Source organism: Furipterus horrens, unplaced genomic scaffold (assembly GCF_987537825.1).
Source record: "Furipterus horrens unplaced genomic scaffold, mFurHor1.1.pri manual_scaffold_2, whole genome shotgun sequence".
NCBI lineage: Eukaryota > Metazoa > Chordata > Mammalia > Chiroptera > Furipteridae > Furipterus > Furipterus horrens.
In genome coordinates, this window is record NW_028327172.1 from 84,370,092 (window position 1) to 84,390,661 (window position 20,570).

The 20,570-nt window shown below is 41.5% G+C and overlaps 1 pseudogene; it reads right to left on the bottom strand.

The window, feature by feature from the left end:
- Positions 1–1,683: 1,683 nt before the first annotated feature.
- LOC150018957 (non-histone chromosomal protein HMG-14 pseudogene) lies at positions 1,684–1,973 on the bottom strand (annotated as a pseudogene).
- Between the last annotated feature and the right edge of the window lie 18,597 nt (positions 1,974–20,570).

The following is a 20,570-nucleotide window of genomic DNA, read 5'->3' on the forward strand; positions in this document are numbered from 1 at the left end:
CACAAAGGGCTCACCTCAAGTACCCAGCTTCGGTGATAGGGGAGGCAGTGCCACCGGACCCTGCAGGACACCTACCTCATTAGGCCACACTACCAAGACACAGAGTCAAAGCAACTCTACCTAATACACAGAAACAAACACAGGGAGGCTGCCAAAATGAGGGGACAAAGAAACATGGCCGAAATGAAAGAACAGATGAAAACTCCATAAAAATAACTCAATAAAATGGAGATAAGCAATCTGTCAGGTATAGAATTCAAAATACTGGTTGTAAGAATGCTCAAGGAACTTAGTGAGGACCTCGGCAGCATAAAAAAGATCCAATCAGAGACAAAGGATACACTAGTTGAAATTAAGAACAACTGACAGGGAAACAACAGTAGAGTAGATAAAGCTGAGCATCAAATCAATGATTTGGAGCACAAGGAAGCAAAAAAAACAAGCAGTCAAAACAAGAAGAAAAAAGAATCCAAAACCCTCCCAAAGATAGTGTAAGCAGCCTCTGGGACAACTTTAAGAGGTCCAATATTCATACCATAGGAATGCCAGGAGGAGAAGAGAAAGAGCAAGAAACTAAATATACTTGAAAAAATTATGAAAGAAAAACTCCCTTATTTGGTAAAGGAAATAGACATGCAAGTCCAGGAAGCACAGAGAGTCCAAAACAAGATAGATGCAAAGAGGCCCACTCCAAGATACATCATAATTAAAATGCCAAAATGAAAGATAAAGAGAGAATCTTAAAAGCAGCAAGAGAAAAGAAGAGAGTTACCTACAAAAGAATTCCCATAAGACTGTCAGCTGATTTCTCAAAAGAAACATTGCAGGAAAGAAGGGACTGGCAAGAAGTATTCAAAGGGATGAAAAGCAGGGACCTGAAGCCAAGATTACTCTATCCAGGAAAGCTATCATTTAGAATTGAAGGGCAGATAAAGAGCTTCCCAGAGAAGAAAAAAATAAAGGCGTTCATCATCACCAAACCATTAGTATATGAAATGTTAAAGTGATTTATTTAAGGAAAAGATGATCAAAACTATAAACAATAATAGGGCAATAAATACATATCTATCAATAAATGAATCTAAAAAAAAACCTAAGCAAATAAGAACAGAGACAGAATCATGGATACAGAGAGCATTTTGATGGTTGCCAGACGGGAAGGGGTGTGAGGGGATGGTTGAAGAGGGAGAAGATTAAGAAGTACACATAGGTAATTACAGAATAGCTGTGGGGATGTACAGTACAGTAATGGAGCAGCCAAAGAACTTATGTGTATGGCCCATGGACATGAACAATGGTGGAGGGATTGCCTGAGGGAATGGGGGGTCCTCAGTGGAGGGGCACGAAGGGAAAAAAATTAGGACAACTGTAACAGCACAATCAATAGAATAAAATTAAATTAAAATACTCCCATCTATGGAATGTTAAGCTGATGCCCAAGACAGTCAAAACCTCCCGTATTCAATACCTCATTATTTTCTGGTACCAAAGATAAACAACCAGCAAATAACCTCCTAAAAACAAGCATTTAAACTTTAAAAATGGGAGGAATTTTAATTTCCTCCTCAAAAATGTTTCTAGAGATGCTAAAAAACCTGCATTTACAAAATAGTTGCTAAAAATATTCCTCTAGGGTGTACAAGAAGGGAGTCAGGGTCCACTGATAAGACATGGCATATAATATTAATCAGACCTGTCCTCTTTCTCTCCTGCTTCATCCAAGGCTGGACTAACCTCCTCATTTTCAGTTTCTCCATTTTGTGCAGGTAGATCTTTAGGTTCCTGGTTAGCCACTTCAGCCTGTTTTCCCTTTTCTCTCCCTTTCCTTTTGTCTGCAGATTTATCCTTTCCTGCTGCCTCTTTTGGCTTCATTTCCACTTTTGGAGGAACAGGTTTATCTGACAACCTCACCAAATCCTCTTGAGCTCTTCCTTTGCTGTCCCCTCCATGGAGCTGAACTTCCTCTCTGGCATCGGATCATGGTGGCTGAGCAGGTGTACCAAGAGCTTCCAAAAAGCTGGGTGGTCTGGCTGCTGCTGCTGCTGCCACTGCCCAAACTGCAGTACTTTGCAGGTTTGTTGGTAACAAATTCTCTCAGCTTTTATTAATCTAAAAATGTCTTTATTTCACCTCAGTTTTAAAGGTTATTTTTGCTGGATATAGAATTCTGAGTTGATAGTTACCTTCTTTGCTTAGAGCCTTGTGGAGATCATCCTTTATCTCCTGGACTCTGCTGTTTCTGATGAGAACACAACCATTGTTCTTGGGTCTGTAATATGTCAATTTTCTCTGGATGATTTCACAGTTTTCAGAAATTAGACTATGATGTGCTGAGGTATGACTTGCCTTGCTTGGGGGTTTAATAATCTTAGATTTGTTGGTTGGTGTACTTCACCAAATTTGGGGAAATTTTGACCATTTTATCTTTATTTAACTCTTTCTACCTCACTGTCTCCCTCCTTTCTTTCAGGGACTCTAATTACATATATATTAGACAGTTTTATATTTTCCCACGGGCTACTGAGGCTCTGTTCATTTTGTTTCCATCTTTTTTCTCTCTCTTCTTCAGAGAGGACAATTTGTATGGCTTTTTCTTCAAGTTCACGGTCTCTTACTTCTTTCATCTCCAATCGGATATTAAAATCTTCCAGTGAGTCCTAAGTGGTGTGGCTCAGTGGGTTGGGGATCATCCCTCAAACCAAGGTACCACTGGTTCAATTCCTGCTTGGGGCACATGCCTGGGTTTCAGGCCATGTCCCCATTGGAGGGCACATGATAGACAACTGATAGATGTTTCTCTTACACATGGATATTTCTCTCCCTTTCTTTCTCCCTCCCTTCCCCTCTCTCTAAAAATAAATAAATAAAATCTTTAAAGCAATAACTATCCAGTGAATTCTTCACTTCAAGCATTGGATTTTCAGTCTAGAATTTTCTTTAAAAATAGTTTCCATTTTCATCTTAAGATTTTCTGTTTGCTGTTCATTAAGAATATATTTTTCTTTAACTCAAGTACACTTATTTTAACTACTTTAAAATCTTAGTCTACTAATTTCAACATCTAGATTATCTCAGAGTTTGTTTCTATTGATATCTTTATTTTATGGCTAACTTTTTCCTACTTCTTGGAATATCTAGTAATTTTTTATTATAGGCTCGATATTGTCAGTGATCTATCAAAAGGAGTCTGGATTATGTTGTTTTCCTTTAAAGAGTGCTGGGTTTTTTTTGTCTTGTTTTGTTTTGTTGGTCAATTAACTTACCAGAGGCTTTCCTTGTCCCTGTCAAGTCTTGGTATTAGGCCTTTTTTAGGATGAGTCTAAAGTAGCCTTTATTCTAGGGCATGATCATTTTCCCCAGCCTAGCTTTTCTGGTGTCTCAGCTGAATGCTGAGACAATATGAGCTGTGACAATAAGATCTCTACTTTGGCTGGAAAGAAGACACCTGGCACTGCTCTCAACTCCATAGCAGCTAATTTCTTTCAAAGTCTCAACCTATGCACATGCAGCCCAGTTCTTGACCAAAAAACAAACAAACAAACAAAAAAACAATATAAAAAGCAAAAACAACAGGGAACCCCAGCTATGGATTAAGTTATTCTCCCCCTTAAATAAACATTGAAGTCCTAACCCTCAAAACCTTTATTTGGAATTGGGTCTTTACAGAGGTCATTAAGTTGACCTAAACCAATATAACTGATGCCCTTACAAAAAGGGGAAACTGGACACAAAGACATGTACACAGAGATCATTCCAAGAAGCACCAACAAACAATAGGAGTCAAAAAAATGGGGAGACAGAGAAACAACCTCCCATCAAAAGGAAAGGTAGAATCCCCAGAAAGAGTGCTAAATGAAATAGAGGGGAGCGAACTATCAGATATGGAATTCAAAACATGGATTATGGAGAAGCTGAATGAGCTCAGCGGAAACTTCAAAGAACTCCAGAAAAACTACAAGGAACTCACAGAAAATTACGTGAGCATGAAAAAGGACATAGAAGCTATCAATAAGAGCCAGGAGGAAATGAAAAATACGATCTCTGAATTGAAGAACACAGTAGAAGGAATTAAAAGCAGGCTAGAGGAAGCAGAAGATCGGATCAGCGAGCTGGAGGACAACCTACACAAAAACTCCCAGACAATGCAACAAAATGAAAAAAGACTGAACAAGACTGAAGAGGTTCTAAGACAGCTGCAGGACAACATGAAACGTAATAATATCCGTATCATAGGAATTCCAGAAGGAGAAGAAGAAGAGCAAGGGATAGAAAACCTCTTTGAAAAACTAATGACAGAAAACTTTCCTAACATGACAAGAGAAAGAGTCACGCAAGTCCAGGAAGCACAGAGGGTCCCAATGAAGATGAACCCCAACAGGCCCACTTCAAGACACATCATAATTAAAATGCCAACATTCAAAGACAAAGAGAGAATCCTAAAAGCAGCAAGAGAGAAACAACTAATAACATACAAGGGAGCTCCAATAAGGCTATCATCAGATTTCTCAGCAGAAACACTACAAGCCAGAAGGGAATGGCAAAAAATATTCCAAGCAATGAAAAACAAAGGCCTACAACCAAGAATACTCTACCCAGCAAGGCTTTCATTCAAAATGGAAGGTGAAATAAGGAGTTTCCAAGACAAAAGAAGGCTAAAAGAATACATCTCCACCAAACCAGCATTGCAAGAGATGCTAAAGGGTCTGCTTTAAGAAGATGAAGAAACAGAGAGACAGAGAGGAACACGAGTACAAAGGGGGAAAATGACAATGAATAAGTACTGAAAGAAAGAAGGAACTTCTACCATTTGCAACAACATGATTGGAACTAGAGAGAATTATGCTTAGCGAAATAAGCCAGGCAACAAAAGAAAATTACCTTATGCTGTCACCTGTTACAGGAAACTAATGAACAACACAAACAAATGAGCAAAATTGAACCAGAGGTATGTAAACAAGGAATAAACTAACAGTAACAAAGGGGGAGATGGGAGGGAGAGAAGGGGTAAGAAGGGGAAGGGTCTAGTCAAAGAACATGTATGAATGACCCATGGACATGGACAACTGGGTGGGGACTGACTGTGGGGGGGGGCAGGGTGCAGGGAAGCAAGAGGGGGAAAAAAAGTGAGACAACTGTAGTGGAAAAACAAACAAACAGAAAATTTTTTAGTGGGGGGGGAATAAAAATATAAAGAATAGAAATGCAAGTTCAGTGAATATTAGAAGGACAAGGATTTTCCTTCCGATAAGACAGTCCTACAGATTTAGAGACTTGTATGTGGGTTATGTTACATAAATTAACATGTGTTTTCTGTTTTCAAAGGGCATAAGCCTACAATCTCATTACCTGAGTGATTATCTGTATGCATAGGCCTCACTTAATCCTGTCTGCATTGCTGCCTCCTGAGACTCAATGGTTTGGCTGAACTAAGTGGCTGGGTTGGTGAAGAACGGGGTGGTCTGTGGGCTTCACTTTAAAACTGGTTTCTCTTTTCTATCCTAATGGCTTGGACAGAAAAAGCCCAGAGGCCTGAGATGGGGGAAACCTAAAATATTTCCCTCAGTCCAAAATAAGTATAATGGGCAAAAGGGTTTTGGACAGGTGAGATATACCTGGCACACCTTCCTCCAAAGAAGCCCTTCTTTTCCCTAATGTGGGACATTGAAAAATTAATACCTGTCTTTTGTCATCTAGTGGTTACGGATTAAATGATGTCCTTTAACCCTGTTGCCCCCAGAATACAACAAGGATGCCAGCCTGTCAAACCAAGCATGCCGTTGTCCAGAGACAGCCAACCAACCTGGAGTCTGCACGATCCTTCCCCTTATGGGAAGGCCACCCTCCCCTCCACATCCCCACTCTTATTAGGGATTTCTTGACCCACGGGTAGGTAGGACGACGACCATGTCCAGCTTGAAGCAGCTAGAGGAGCTCGAGACCTTCATCCATTGTCCTTTATAAGATTGTAAAGGGTCTTAAGTCTGAGAGGGAGGAATTGTTATTTTTTATTGTTAAAATATTTAACTAATTAATTAATTAATTTTAAAAAAGAAGAAGAAGAATATATGAAAGGGTGAGGCGGGAGAGCTTGTATGTATGACCCATGGGCATGGACTTGGAGAGGGGATTGTTGGGGAAGGGGGGTGCTGGGCGGAGGGGAGCAAAGGGGAAAAAAAAATTGGAACTATTGTAACAATATAATCAATAAAATATACTAAAAAAAAAAAAAAAAAAAGACATGTACACAGAGAGAAAGCTATATGAAGATAAAGGGAGAGATCAAGGTGATACATCTAGAAGCAAAGGAATGTCAAAGATTGACAGAAAACTACCAGATGCCAGAGAGGACTGAAACAGGTTCACCCTCACAGCCCTCAGAAGAAACCAATCATGCTGACGTCTTGATCTCAGACCTCCAGCCTCCACAACTGTGACAGAATATATTTCTACTATTTAAGCCACCCTTGTGGTACTTTCCTACAGCAGCCCTAGCAAATAAATACATGCCCACATAAACGTTTGGGGACTGCTCTACATGACTTCCTCCTCCCTTGCAGTCAGCACCATAAGTTCATTTGCTTTAGCAGCTCCAAACTCTGATCTCTGCTTTCTCAGCTCAGTAGGATTGCTGAACTCTTCTTAGGTTCCACCAACCAATGCTATAGTCAGCAAATTATCCTCAGGCCCAGAGCTAGCTAGTGTTCTCCTTCATTCAGAGATTGCAGTGCACATTGCCTGGAAAAACCTGGAAATAGTCATGCCATACATTTTGTCCAGATTTATAGTAGTTTATGGTGAAAGGCAATTTCAGTATTTGTTACTCCAGAATGGCCATCAGTGAAATTTCTATTCTAAATTCTTTCTTTGAATTAGCACATTTAATCTAGATAAAAAATTGAGACAAAAAAAAAATATGATTATATAACTTGTCCAAAGATATATCTACAAATGGTGGACCTAGATTTCAAATCTAGGCAGTTTGGCTCTGTTACTCAGAATGGCCATCAGTGAAATTTCTATTCTAAATTCTTTCTTTGAATTAGCACATTTAATCTATATAAAAAATTGAGGCAAAAAAAATATGATTATATAACTTGTCCAAAGATATATCTACAAATGGTGGACCTAGATTTCAAATCTAGGCAGTTTGGCTCCAAAGTCTATGTTCATAAACATTAACTTATCATCTTACATAATAAGTGCTCAGTGAATGCATTTTGAAAAATTGAATAGATGGATGTCTCTTCTACCTTTGTTGCCCATTTACCTTCTGTTCCACCCACCCAAGGAGATCCCAACATTAACATCAGTCCTTAATATCTTCACTTCTCCTGCACCTAGACTTTTAAGCATGCTGGAGATAACCACACTTCTGACCAGAATTTCTACCAAGTCATCTGAGCCTTTGAAAACACCAAGTAGAACTTCTGGCCAAAACGAAGGTGCAGGTAGACATGTTTTGCCTCCTTCTACAACTGTAAAAAGATTACATCTACTTCAAAACAAAAAACAACCAGAACTACCAGAAAATTGAACTGCATGGGAGTCTAACAAACAAAGATATAAAGAAACAATTACTCATCCATACAGGTGGGGGTGGGGGGAGAGCTGGGGCAGAGAGGACATGGTGTGGTGGCTGTGGTGGCAGCAGCAAGCCAGTGAATGTGGCCAGCCACCAGAAAGAGAAGTCACAAATTATAAAATCCTAGAAGAACACCTGGGGAGTGATCCCAGTCCCAGGCCAGACCACACAGCTCATGGTTCCAGCACCAGGAAAATAAAGCTGCATTGATTTTCATTATGAAAACCAGTGGGGGCTGGGCTGGCAGAAGAAATTGCCCATCTCTCATGAGAGTCTGTTTAGAGGTCCCCTGGTTCTAGAACATCCACAAACCCAGCCACTCTGGGAACCAGGGCGACAGAGGAATGCCAGTTGTGTATGGGAAGCAGGTGAAGTAACTGGAAAGGGGTGAGTGCTGAGCAAGCGGTGTTGTTCTCTCTCTGACCCCTCCCCCACACACAGCACCAGAAAGTGGTGAAAGAGGTCACCTAGCACTGACGAATACCTAGGCTCCACCCCTTACAATGTAACAGGTATGGCAATTCCACCTAATACACAGAGGCAAATACAGGAAGCTGTCAAGTTGAGGTGACAGAGAAGTATGGCCAAAAATGGGGGGCAAATCAAGGTTCCATAGGGAGAACTAAGTGAGAAGGAGATAGTCAATCTGACAGATGGAGAGTTCAAAACACTGGTGATAACGATGTTCACAGAAATGATTGAGTATGGCAAACACATAAGGAAAGAAATGAAGGCTATACTAAGTGAAATTAAAAAAAAATCCACACAAAACCAACAGTGAAGGGAAGGGAGCAGGGGTTCACATCAATGATTTGGAACATAAGGAAGAAATAAAGAGTCAACCAGTGCAGAATGAAGCAACAAGAATTGAAAAAAAAAAAATGAGGAGAGACTTGGGAACCTCTGGGACAACTTTAAACATACCAACATCCAAATAAACCATAGGGATGCCAGAAGGAGAAGGGGATGAGCAATAAATTGAAAACTTATTTGAAAAAATAATAAAGGAAAACCTCCCTAATTTGGTGAAGGAAATAGACATACAAGTCCAGGAAGCACAGAATCCCAAAGAAGCTAGACCCAAAGAGGACCATACCAAGACACATCATAATTAAACCACCAAAGGTTAAAGATAAAGAGAGAATCTTAAAAGCAGCAAGAGAAAGGAAGAGAGTTACCTACAAAGGAGTTCCCATAAGACTGTCAGCTGATTCCTCAAAAGACTGTCAGCTGATTCCTCAAAAGAAACTTTGCAGGCTGGAAGGGACTGGCAAGAAGTATTCAAAGTGATGAATAGCAAGGGCCTACAACCAAGATTACTGTATCTAGCAAACCTATCATTTAGAATGGAAAGGCAGATACAGTGTTTCCTAGACAAGGTAAAGCTAAAGGAGTTTATCATCACCAAGCCATTATTAAATGAAATGTTAAAGGGACACATTTAAGAAAAAGAAGATTAAAACTATGAACAATAAAATAACAACCAACACATAACTATCAACAAATGAATTAAAAAAAAAAAAAAACCTAAGCAAACAACTAGAACAGGAACAGAATCATAGATATAGAGATCATATGAAGGGTTGTCAGTTGGGGGTGGGAAGGGGGAGAATGGAGGAAAAGGTGCAGGGATCAAGAAGCATAACTGGTAGGTACAAAATAGACAAGGGGACATTAAGAATAGTATAAGAAATAGAGAAGCTGAAGAACTTATATGCATGACCCATAGGCATGAACTAAGGGGGGAGGATTGCTGGAGGGAAGGGAGGTACCAAGCAGAGGAGGGCAAAGGGGAAAAAATTAGGACAGCTGTAATAGCATAATCAATAAAGTATACTTAGAAATACCAAATAATTCTCTATTTCCCTAGTCTTTGCCTTTCATTTGTTGTTGGCTTTTGCCTCAAACCTCAAACACCTACAAATCCCTACTCATTACTTTCAAGGAAAACACAATTTCCAGCTGCGAACTCTCAGTTCCTACTCATTCCTATAAATTTGACATGTATTGACACCCAGTCTTTTCTTCCACTGTCAAAATATTTAGTGTTTCTCCCTCTATATAAGCCTCATCCACTTTGAGCTGCTGCCCAACGTCTTCCTTCCCTTCCACAGCCAAGCTTTTGGAAGTGTTGCTAACTTTCTCTGTCTGCACTTCCTCTTCTCCCTCTCACCTCCAGTTCTCCCCACCACTCCAATCTGGCTTCTGTGCTCATTGTTTCACTCACTTATTAATGTTGGCCTTCATCTGTATTAATTTCATTTTTATGCTTTCTTTAAATGTGTTTGTTATTCTTTTTTAACTTCTTGATTCAGATGCTTAATACACCTTTTTCTGTTTATTAGTACAAGTATTTAAGATCATGAATCTTCCTCTGCTTTATTTGTGTCTTATAGATTCTAATCTGTGGAATTTTTTCCTACAGATTTTTAAATTTTGTTTTGGTTTCCTCATTGATCCAAAAGTGTTTAAGAGGTCATTTTAAAATTTCTGTGTATCAGAGTCCTTTGTTTTCTGGTTGCGCAAGTAATATCTACAAGGTCTGTCCAGAAGGTATCCAGAGACATTTACTGAAGAAGATACAAGATACAAGAAACATTATACAAAGGACAATGACACCGCAGTCCCCCTCAAAATAGGCATCATGGGGATCTCACACAGTTCTCCCAGTATCTCTTCCACTGTTCAAAATATTCTGCACAATTCTTTGTGGAATTGCCATCAGCTGCCCAATCATGTTTTCTTGAATCTCATTGATGGTCTGAAATTTCTTCCCTTTCAAAGGTGGTTTTAACTTTTGGAAATGCTGGAAGTTGCAGGGTGCCAAATCTGGGCTATAGCGGGGCTGAGTCAGCTGGGTGTTTTGATACCTTGACAGAAAACTCTGCACGAGACGTGAGGCATGAGACATGATGCATGAGTGGGCACATGGTCATGGTGAAGTTGTCAACCACCAGCTGCCCTTAGCCGCATCTCTCAAGTGACAAAGAACATCAAGAGGCATATCTGTGATAGACAACACCTTCCTAATAAAAAAAAAAAAAAAAAAAAAACCACAGTTAACATGGTCTCAATCTTGCTGTCACTTTGCTGCACCTTTTCGGGTGTGGCGAGCCAGGCAATATCCATTGAGACGACTGGGCCTTCATTTCCAGATCATAGCCATAGACCCACAATTCATCTCCAGTTATGACCTTCTTGAGGAAATCTGGTTCATTGGTAGTAGTTTGAATCAAGTCATTAGCACCTGCAGCACGATGTTCCTTCTGCTCTGGTAACATAAGATGTGGAACAAATTTTGCCACAACACGTTTTATGCCAAGATCCTTTGTCAAAATCTCTGACATAGTAGTTTTTGGAATCTCCAGATCAGCTTCTAGTTCCTGCACTGTCAGCCGCTGATCTTTGTTGATTGTAGCCCGTACACATTCAGTGTTTGCAGGTGCTCTGCTTGTGGCAGGCCTTCCAGAACGTGAATCACTTTCAACAGATCCTTGACCATCTTTGAAACATTTGTGCCACACTTTTATTTGCTCTGCACTCATTGCATCATCCCCAAAAGCCTTCTGAATCATCCAAATAGTTTCCGTGGAGAAATGTTCAAGCTTAACGCAAAATCTGATGCAGAGTCATTGCTCTACTTGCTCAGTCATTTTGAATGTGATGGCTACACAGTACACATTCTCACTAAATGGCATCTACCGTCCCCACTGACTAGTACAGCGAAGTTATCTTTGTTCACGCATGCACATACTAGTCCACTCTCCTTGGCTGCCGGGTTACATTAATGTTGCGCAAATCGTTCTTGTTATACATCTAGACTTTTTCCGGACAGGCCTCGTATACTCGTATATTGCATTTTGTTTATAGTGTGCTATTTTTATATTATTTTTACTTTTGGGAAGTTTTATAATTTGTCTGTGATTTTATATAGTTAATTTTTTAAAATTTTTGTATGTTTTATTGATTATGCTCCGCTCCACCCAGCAACCTCCCTCCCTCCAGCAGTCCCCCACCCTTAGTCCATGTCCATGGGTTGTGCATAAAGCTCTTCTCAACATCCCCCTGTCTATTCCCCACTCTCTTACCTTGCTTCTCAATTCCTGCAACATTTTTCTCTCTCTCCTCCTTCCCCCTCCCAGCTGTCCTCCCCTCACATGCTCCCCATACCTATGATTCTGTTCCCACTCTAGTTTGCCTTTGTTTTATTCCCTAGCTTCTGTTGTTGATAGTTGTGATAGTTTTCATTTTAATGTTTATAGTTTTGATATCCTTTTCTTTTTTTATAATTTATTTATTTGTTTGTTTGTTTATTTTTAGAGAGAGGGGAAAGGAGAAAGAGAGGGTGAGAAACATCACTGTGCGGTTGCGTCTCACTCGTGCCCCCAACCAGGGACTTGACGTGCAACTTAGTTATGTGCCCTGACTGGGAATCGAACCAGCAACATTTGGTTTGCAGGCCGATGCTCAGTCCACTGAGCCACACTGATATCCTCTTTCTTAAATAAGTCCCTTTAACATTTTATTTAATAATGGCTTGGTGATGATGAACTCCTTCAGCTTTACTTTGTCTGGGAAGCACTTTATCTGCCATTCCATTCTAAATGAAATCTTTGCTGGAAAGAGTAATCTTGGTTGTAGGGCCTTACTTTTCATCACTTTGAATATTTCCTGCCAGTCTCTTCTTGCCTGTAAAGTTTCTTTTGAGAAATCAGCTGACAGTCTTATAGGTACTCCTTTGTAAGTAATTCTCCTCTTCTCTCTTGCTGCTTTTAAGATTCTCTCTTTATCCTTAACCTTTGGGATTTTGATTATGATGTATCTTGGTGTGGTCCTCTTTGGGTCTAGTTTGTTTGGGACTCTCTGTGCTTCCTGGACTCATATGTCCATTTCCTTCACCAAATCAGGGAAGTTTTCCTTCATTGTTTTTTCACATAATTTTTCAATTTCTTGCTCTCCCTCTTCACCTTCTGGCAACCCTATGATTCTGATGTTGGCATGTTTATAGCTGTCCCAGAGGTTTCTAAGCCTCTGCTCATTTTTTCTAATTCTCATTTCCTCCTTCTGTACTGGTTGACTCTTTGTTTCTTCATTATGTTGCAATTTGTTGATTTGAACCCCGGTTTCCTTTCCTTCGCCACTTGTTTCATATGGATTTTCCTTCATTTCAGCCAGGATAGCCTTCATTATTTTCCCATCCTGTTTAATCTTTGTTGTTAGAATTGTGAGCATCTTAATCACCAATGCCTTAAACTGTGCTTCTGTTATCTATCTCTTCATTCGTTAAGCATGCTATCTGCTCATTGCTTAGTTGTGCCACTGGAACCTTGATCTTCCCCGGCTTCTGGGTTGTACTTCTCTGTCTCCTCATCTTTCTGTGTTTGCCTCTGTGATTTGGGAAAGGGCTGTCGCACCTCTTACATTATAGGGAGCGGAGCCTTAGCTATTCGTCAGTACAGGGCAACCTGTTTCACCACATTGTGGCACTCATGTGGGGGAGGGGTCAGAGATGGAACAATGTCACTTGCTCAGCACTTGCCCCTTTTCCAGACACTTCTCCCACTTTACTGGCGCCTCTCAAGCTGTTGCCCTGCCTGTCATTCCCAGAGTGGGTGAGTCTGTGGATGTTCTAGGATGGTGTGGGCCCTTTAAACAAGTGGACTCTGCTGAGAGACCAGCAGTTTCTTCCTCCACCCCAGCCCCCACTGGTTTGCTCAGTCAGAAACAATGAGGCTTGATTTTCCCTGGCTCTGGGACCATAATTTGTGGGGTACTGTCAGGAGCTGGGAGCGCTACCCAGGTATCCCTCCCAACTTTTTAAAATGTGTAACTGCACTTTCCACCAGCCTGCTGCTGCTGCCACCACACCGCGTCCTCTCCACCCTGGCTCCACGCCTCCTACCTGTCTGGATGAGTATTTCTTCTTTATATCTTTGTTTGTTGGACTTCCATGCAGTTTGATTTTCTGGAACTTCTATTTGTTTCTAGTTTTGAGGTAGTTGTATTCCTTCTTAGTTGTCTTACATCCGACTTTTAAAAGCAAGAGGCATCTGTCTGAAGATGAGGGTAAGCAAAGTGGAAAAAAGGATGAAGCTAAGAACAATGGACTCTGGGAACAACGGTCAAGGCAGTAGCTAGAGGGGTGCCAGTCTGGTGCAGAAGTGAGAGAGGTGCCCGGAAAAGGGACAAGTGCTGGGCAGGTGGCATTGTTTCCTCTAAGACCCCTCCCCCACATACAGCACCACAAGGTGGTAAAACAGGTCACCCTGCACTGACGAATCCCTAAGGCTCTGCCCCTTACATCGTAACAGGAGTGACAACTCTACCTGGGATGCGGAGCCAAACAAATACAGGAGCCTGTCAGAATTAGGAGACAGAGAAGTGTGGCCCAAAAGGGGAAATGGATCAAGGTTCCAGTGGGAGAACTAAGCGACAAGGAGATAGCCAATCTAACAGATGAGGAGATAAACAACCTAACAGATGCAGAATTCAAAACACTGGTGATAAAGATGCTCACAGGCTTGACAGATATGCTTGAATATGGCATAAGAGAAGAAGTGAAGGCTATGCTAAGTGAAATGAAGGAAAATCCACACAAAACCAATGGTGAAGGGAAGGAAACCACGGTTCAAATCAATGATTTAGAACATAAGGAAGAAAAAAACAGTCAACTAGTGCAGAATGAGGAAGCAAGAATTGAAAAAAATGAGGAAAACTTCCCAAATTTTTTGAAGGAGATGGACATACAGGTCTGGGAAGCACAGAGGGTCCTGGACCAGTAGGACCCAGAAGGGACCACACCAGGACGAAGCATGACTGAGATGCCAAGGGTGAAAGATAAAAAGAAAGTTCTGGGGGCAACAAGAGAGAGGTGGAGAGTTTCCTGCAGGGGTGTGCCTATAGGACTATCAGCTGATTTCTCAGAGGACACTTTACAGGCAGGAAGGGACTGGCAGTCAGTATTCAATGTGATGAAAAGCAACCTACAACCAAGATTACTCTATCCAACAAGACTATCATTTGCAATGGAAGGGCAGATAAAGTGCTTCCCAGACAAGGTGAAGCTAAAGGAGTCATCATCACCAAGCCATTATTATATAAAATGTCAAAGATACTTACTTAATAAAAAGAAGATCAAAACTATGAACACTAAAATGACAACAAACCCACAACTATCAACAACTGAATCTAAAAATTAAAAACAAAATCTGACTAAGGAAACCAGAATAGGAACAGAATCAAAGATATGGGGATAATTTGGAGGGTTATCAGCTGGGAGGGGGAAGAGGAAGAAATGGGGAAATGGTGCAGGAATTGAGAAGCATAATCAGTTGGTACAAAGTAGACAGGGGGGTGTTAAGAATAATATAGGAAAGGGTGAAGCCAAAGAACTTATGTGCACGGCCCATGGACATGAACTAAGGGGGGTGGAATTGCTGGAGGGGAGGGGCGTACTGGGCAGAGGGGAGCAAAGGGAAAAAAATTGGAGCTACTGTAACAACATAATCAATAAAATATACTTTAAAAAAAAAAGTCCGATGTAAGTCTATGATTTAGGGGTTTTGGTCCCCGTACAGATAGAGACCAGAGAGAAAAAACTGAGCCAGTTGCTCTCCTATGAGGCGATTTGGATGAGTTCACCAGAGGCCCAACTGCATGTGGCCGATAACTTTCAGTCTTCCCCAGCCCTTGAGGTGGTGCGTGTGGGTATTTATAGACATACCCTGCACTCGTGTTTGCATGAATTGGAGGAAGTTACTGCAGTGGAAGGGTTCTTAGTAACGAGGCCTGTCTGGCATGAACCATCTAACATTCTTCCAACCCCCTTGAAATATACATTTTTATAAAATGAAAACTATCATAAATGTTTTGAATATTTAAAAAATAACTCACAGAGGAAAATGAATGGAGAAAGCTATTTGCTTCGTACTTTTTCTGCAATTGTTGCTACTCATTGTATGCATCCTCTATTTCAGCTCTTGCACATGGGACTCTCGTGAACTGTTTTATTTTTACTTCTCTACTGCCAGAAAAAAGTCTGTTAACTTATTCTTCCTTCTCTTTTGGAAACTCTGTGGTGAATCCTTTTTTGCATGATCAGATTGTGCATAGACTTGTAAAGATGTTTGCTGCATACAGTGTAAGCATGGTGCCACCAATAAGCTTCAGTGGTTTCTACTGAAAATGAAAAAGAAGAAACATATGCCCTTTCCCTGAATGTGGGCCAAGAAGTACTGAGACCCCAGACTTACCCTTACTCTCAACCTAGTGCCAGAGCAGAGGAAATATGACTGCGGTTGTTTCACAGCACAAAGCGTCCTGAGGAGGGAGAGAGGAATTTACTTTCCTCTTGAATAGGGAGGGGAAATAGGGCAGAGAGGGAGATACAGGCATGGAGGTTAAGTAAAGGGGTGGTTGCCAGCCTTATTAAGCAATGATTATATAACTAACCAGATGATAAGATGTAATCTCAGTAGGTACCTGCAGTATGGACAAATGCCAGCCCCATGCCTGGCACCAAGTAGGTCACCCCTCCACTCTGCTCCTACCCCGCCACATCCCTGGTGAAGGAAGACTCTAAGTGATTGAGATTTAATGTCAACCACCTGTTTGAATGGGACTTGGAGAAGAAATTCTGTTCAGTTATAGAACAAGTATGTTTTGCACACTCATTCCACAGCATCTGTAGCTCCAGCTCAGATCTCTCTGTGAGTTCTAGACTTGTATACAATTTAGATTAGATTTTTCAGCCTTCAGCTGAACATGCTTAAAACTAAACCCATCTCTTCTCATGTTCTCATCCCCCTCACCCCTTAACTAAAACCTGTTCTTCTTGCCTTTCCTATTTTAGTAAATATCAACATCCATTCATTTGGTTAGGGCAGATTCTAGGATGTTGTGTGTGTGTTGGGAGGGCAGGGTATAGTTCAAAAAACACTGAAGATTAAAAGCCAACTAAGGCATCTCCATTCTATTATCCCTTAAACATACTTGGAGTTCACAGGGAATTTAGTTTAAAATTAGGTATGCGACTTCCAGTCAGGTTAGTGACATAGATAAAATGGCTTGTCTTCTTGCACGACCATGTCAAAATTACAACTAAACTATAGAACAACCATCGTTCAGAACCATCAGAAATCAAACTGAACGAAAGTCCTACTACTACAAAATTAAAGAAGAAACCACCTTGAGACTGGTAGGAGGGGCGGAGATGTGGAATGGGCTGGTCCCACACCCGTGTATGGCAGATAAAGTCAGGAGGGATGTCTCAGGAGCAATGGCTCCCAGCCCCACACCAGGACTCCAAGCCAAGTGTTCCAGTGCCAGGAAGATAAGTCTCCATGAATCTCTGGCTGTAAAAACCAGTGGGAATTGGGGCTGTGGAAAACAGAAACTGCTGGAATCTCAGGCAATTCCTCTTAAAGAGCCTGTGCACAGACTTGCTTGGACTCATTCCCTTTGAGCTCCAGTGCAGGTGCAGCAGATTGAAAGGCAACAGAGATGTATGAGGAGGAACTGAATTGTCTGGCATCAGAGCAAGGGCTGTGGGGCAGCTTTCTCCCAGACAAAATTGCTGACAGAAGCCATTGTTTCTTTTCTGAGCCCTCCCCAACAGCACCACAGGCAGGCAGGCAGGAGCCATATCTGAGACTCCATCAACCTGGCTATCACTGTTTTCCCCAACCTGGTGATTCCCTGAGGCCTAGCTGCACACAACTTTTGAGCCAACCCAAGCTATTTCCAGTGACCTTTCCATACAAATGGCTTCTCCTGGCCCATGCTTCATATTTTCCTAAATTTTCTCAAATAAACAGCATCTGGCTTCAGTAAGCCCCATACCTCTCACTAAGTTGCCATTGTCCTGGCACTAGAAGTAGCTGGCTTTGATTCACAGCTTGGCCTCCCCTGGGCACCTCCAAGCCCAGCACAAGTAGCAGCCATCTTCAGATTGCCCTGTAGCTTATGCTGTGTGACCCTGGACTGAACACGGTGTGGCTGACCCTTGACATGCCAACAGCAAACAAGGCTCAACTACAACAGGAGGGTGTACACAGCCCACATGGTGGGCACACCTTGAGTACCCAGCTTGGGTGATGGGGTAGGCTGTGCTACTGGACCCTATAGGACACCTACTACATTAGGCCATGCTACCAAGCCTGGGAGATGTAGCAGCTCTATCTATTACACAAGAACAAATAGGGAAGCTGCCAAAATGAGGAGACAAAGAAACATGGCCCAACTGAAAGAATAGAACAAAACTCCAGAAAAAGAATAAAACAAAATAGAGATAAGCAATCTACTAGATGCATAGTTCAAAACACTGGTTATAAGGATGCTTAATGAGCTTAGTGAGGACCTCAACAGCATAAAAAAGACCCAGGCAGAAATGAAGGATATGTTAACTGAAACAAAGAACAATTTACAGGGGAGCAACAGCAGAGTGGATGAAACCAAGAATCAAATCAATGATTTGGAACATAAGGAAGAAAAAGACATCCAATCACTACAGCAGGAAGAAAAAGGAATCCAAACAATCAAAGATAGTGTAAGGAGCCTCTGGGACAACTTCAAATGTTCCAATATTCATATGTAGTATCAGATAATTTTTAATTGGGAAAGTTCTAGCATGGGATTGTGTTTTCTTCTCCTGTGAAAATCATGAGAAAATACCCATTATTTGATTTTTATGGTCCAGTCAGCCTGACACCAGTTTTCCCCTGGGGTAAATTTGAGAGCCAACTGCCTGTAGTGTTTTTGTGAGCCACAGTGGTAATCAGGCAGAAGAACAAAGGCCATCCTGAATTTGGACCAAAGCTTACTCCATTTGTGATGCCCTTGCAACTTTTTTGCCGGTGACATGGAGAAGCTAGGCCCATGCAGGACCACCATAGACCACAGGTCTTAGACTTTATGGGAGTAGGGGGATCTTAACCTAAGAGATCTCAGAAACTTTGAGTGTGTCACACCATGTACCATCCATCAAATGTATCTGAAATCTTCCTGCTAGGCAGTTCCACACACTCTGAAGGTCTGGAGTTCCACAGTTGTCTGGCCACACTCTGCCACCCCCATCCTAAACCTGCCTCAGAATTAAAGGAGCTTAGCCCTTGATTTAAAAGTGACATTGTAGTATTTGAGCAGGAAATGGAGGAATTCATCACCAAAGGGATTCTGGCCCAACCTGAAGTAGTCCAGGTAGGTGGTTAAGACTGTCTACTTCCAATGCCCCAGTTTGGTGGGAAACTCCCTGTCAAGCAGAGGTTTCAGGATTGTGGATGAGAGAGGACAAAATTATCTGGACTCTGTTGTTTGTCTAGGAGGAGGAGAGGCGGCAAATCTCTAGTGGAGAGGTGCATTGAACACTTTCTCCTGGTTCCTTTATTGAGTAGGGGATTTGAGAGATACAAGGTCAAGACTTATGAATCATCAATAAGCTTTAGATGCTTGGGTTACAGATGAGTTACTGATTACAGATATCAATATAAAGAACACAGTGACCAGTGTGTGTCAGGGTCTATTAAACATCCTGACATCACACTGACATCAGGTGCAAGGCTTCACACATTTTTGGCTACACAATGCTTATAGTTAACTAAGAGATATGAAAAACAGAGCAAGCTCTAAAACATAATATGCGTTTCTTTTTTAAAAAAGTAATTTATTTGTTTGTTTTTAGAGAGAGGGGAAAGGAGAAAGAGAGGGAGAGAAACATGATTGTGTGGTTGCCTCTCACTCGCGCCCCCAACTGGGGACCTGACCTGCAACCTAGTTATGTGCCCTGACTGGGAATCAAATCGGTGACACTTGGTTCGCAGGCCAATGCTCAATCCACTGAGCCACACTGGCCAGGCCAGGGTTATAATATGCGTTCTTTAAATCCAATTCCCATGGGAACCTCCTGAGTGGCCTTCGAGTCATGTCTGCTTCTAACCTTCCTGGTGTTCTGGTCAAGTCTGACAAGCTCTCAGGAGCCTGGCTCGCAGTTTGGGCTACAATTCTCAAAACCACACAGAAAAGTTCCCTACAAATGGTAGGTTCAAGATCCACCTGACAGATGTCAGGCTCTGTGGATTCCTAAAGAGCCATGGAGAGTGGGAAGGTTTGTCCAGAGAGGAGCAAGCAATATGATTCCCTGGGTTCTTCTTGATGGAGCTCAGGCTTACTCATCTCTCTGCTTCAAACACTTGGATGAAGATCAGCCAAGGAAAGGTGGTTCCTGAGCCCTTCTCCCTTCAGCCATTCACCTCAGTCACACTCATCTCCTCCCATATGCCTCCCCAGATCCCTCTTCCAGCGACTGTCACTGCCTTCTACCTCTACTGAAGCCTCCAGGTTTTTCAATGGCTTTGGCTTGTATATAAGGTTTTCTAGTCTCTTCTGCTCCACTGCATTGCATTTTCTTCTACAGTAGTTTTTCAAACTATTTAAAAAGCATGCCTAATTATTATTTTTTAATTATATTTTTGTAATATTATAGTTATCTGAACTTTTCCCCATTTTCCCCCTCTTCCCAGAACCTCCCACTCCCTCAGGCAATCCCTACACCATTGTCCATGGGTCATGCATATACGTTCTTCAGCTACTCTATTCCCTGTGCTGTACTTTACATCCCCATGACTACTCTGTAACTACCAAATTATACTTCTTAATTCCCTCACCTCCTCACCCATCCCTCTGATCCTCCTCCTATCTGGCCACCATCAAAACATTCTCTGTGTCTGTGATTCTGATTCTGTTTTTCTTGTTTGTTTATTTTGTTTTTTGGATTCAGTTGTTGATAGATATGTATTTATTGCCATCTTATTGTTCATATTTTTTATTTTCTTCTTCTTCTTAAAGAAGACCTCTTAACATTTTATATAATACTGGTTTGGTGGTAATGAACTCCTTTAGTTTTTTTCCTTGCCCAGAAAGCTCTTTATCTGTCCTTCTTTTCTAAATGATAACTTTGCTGGTTATAGTAATCTTGGTTGTAGGTCCTTGCTTT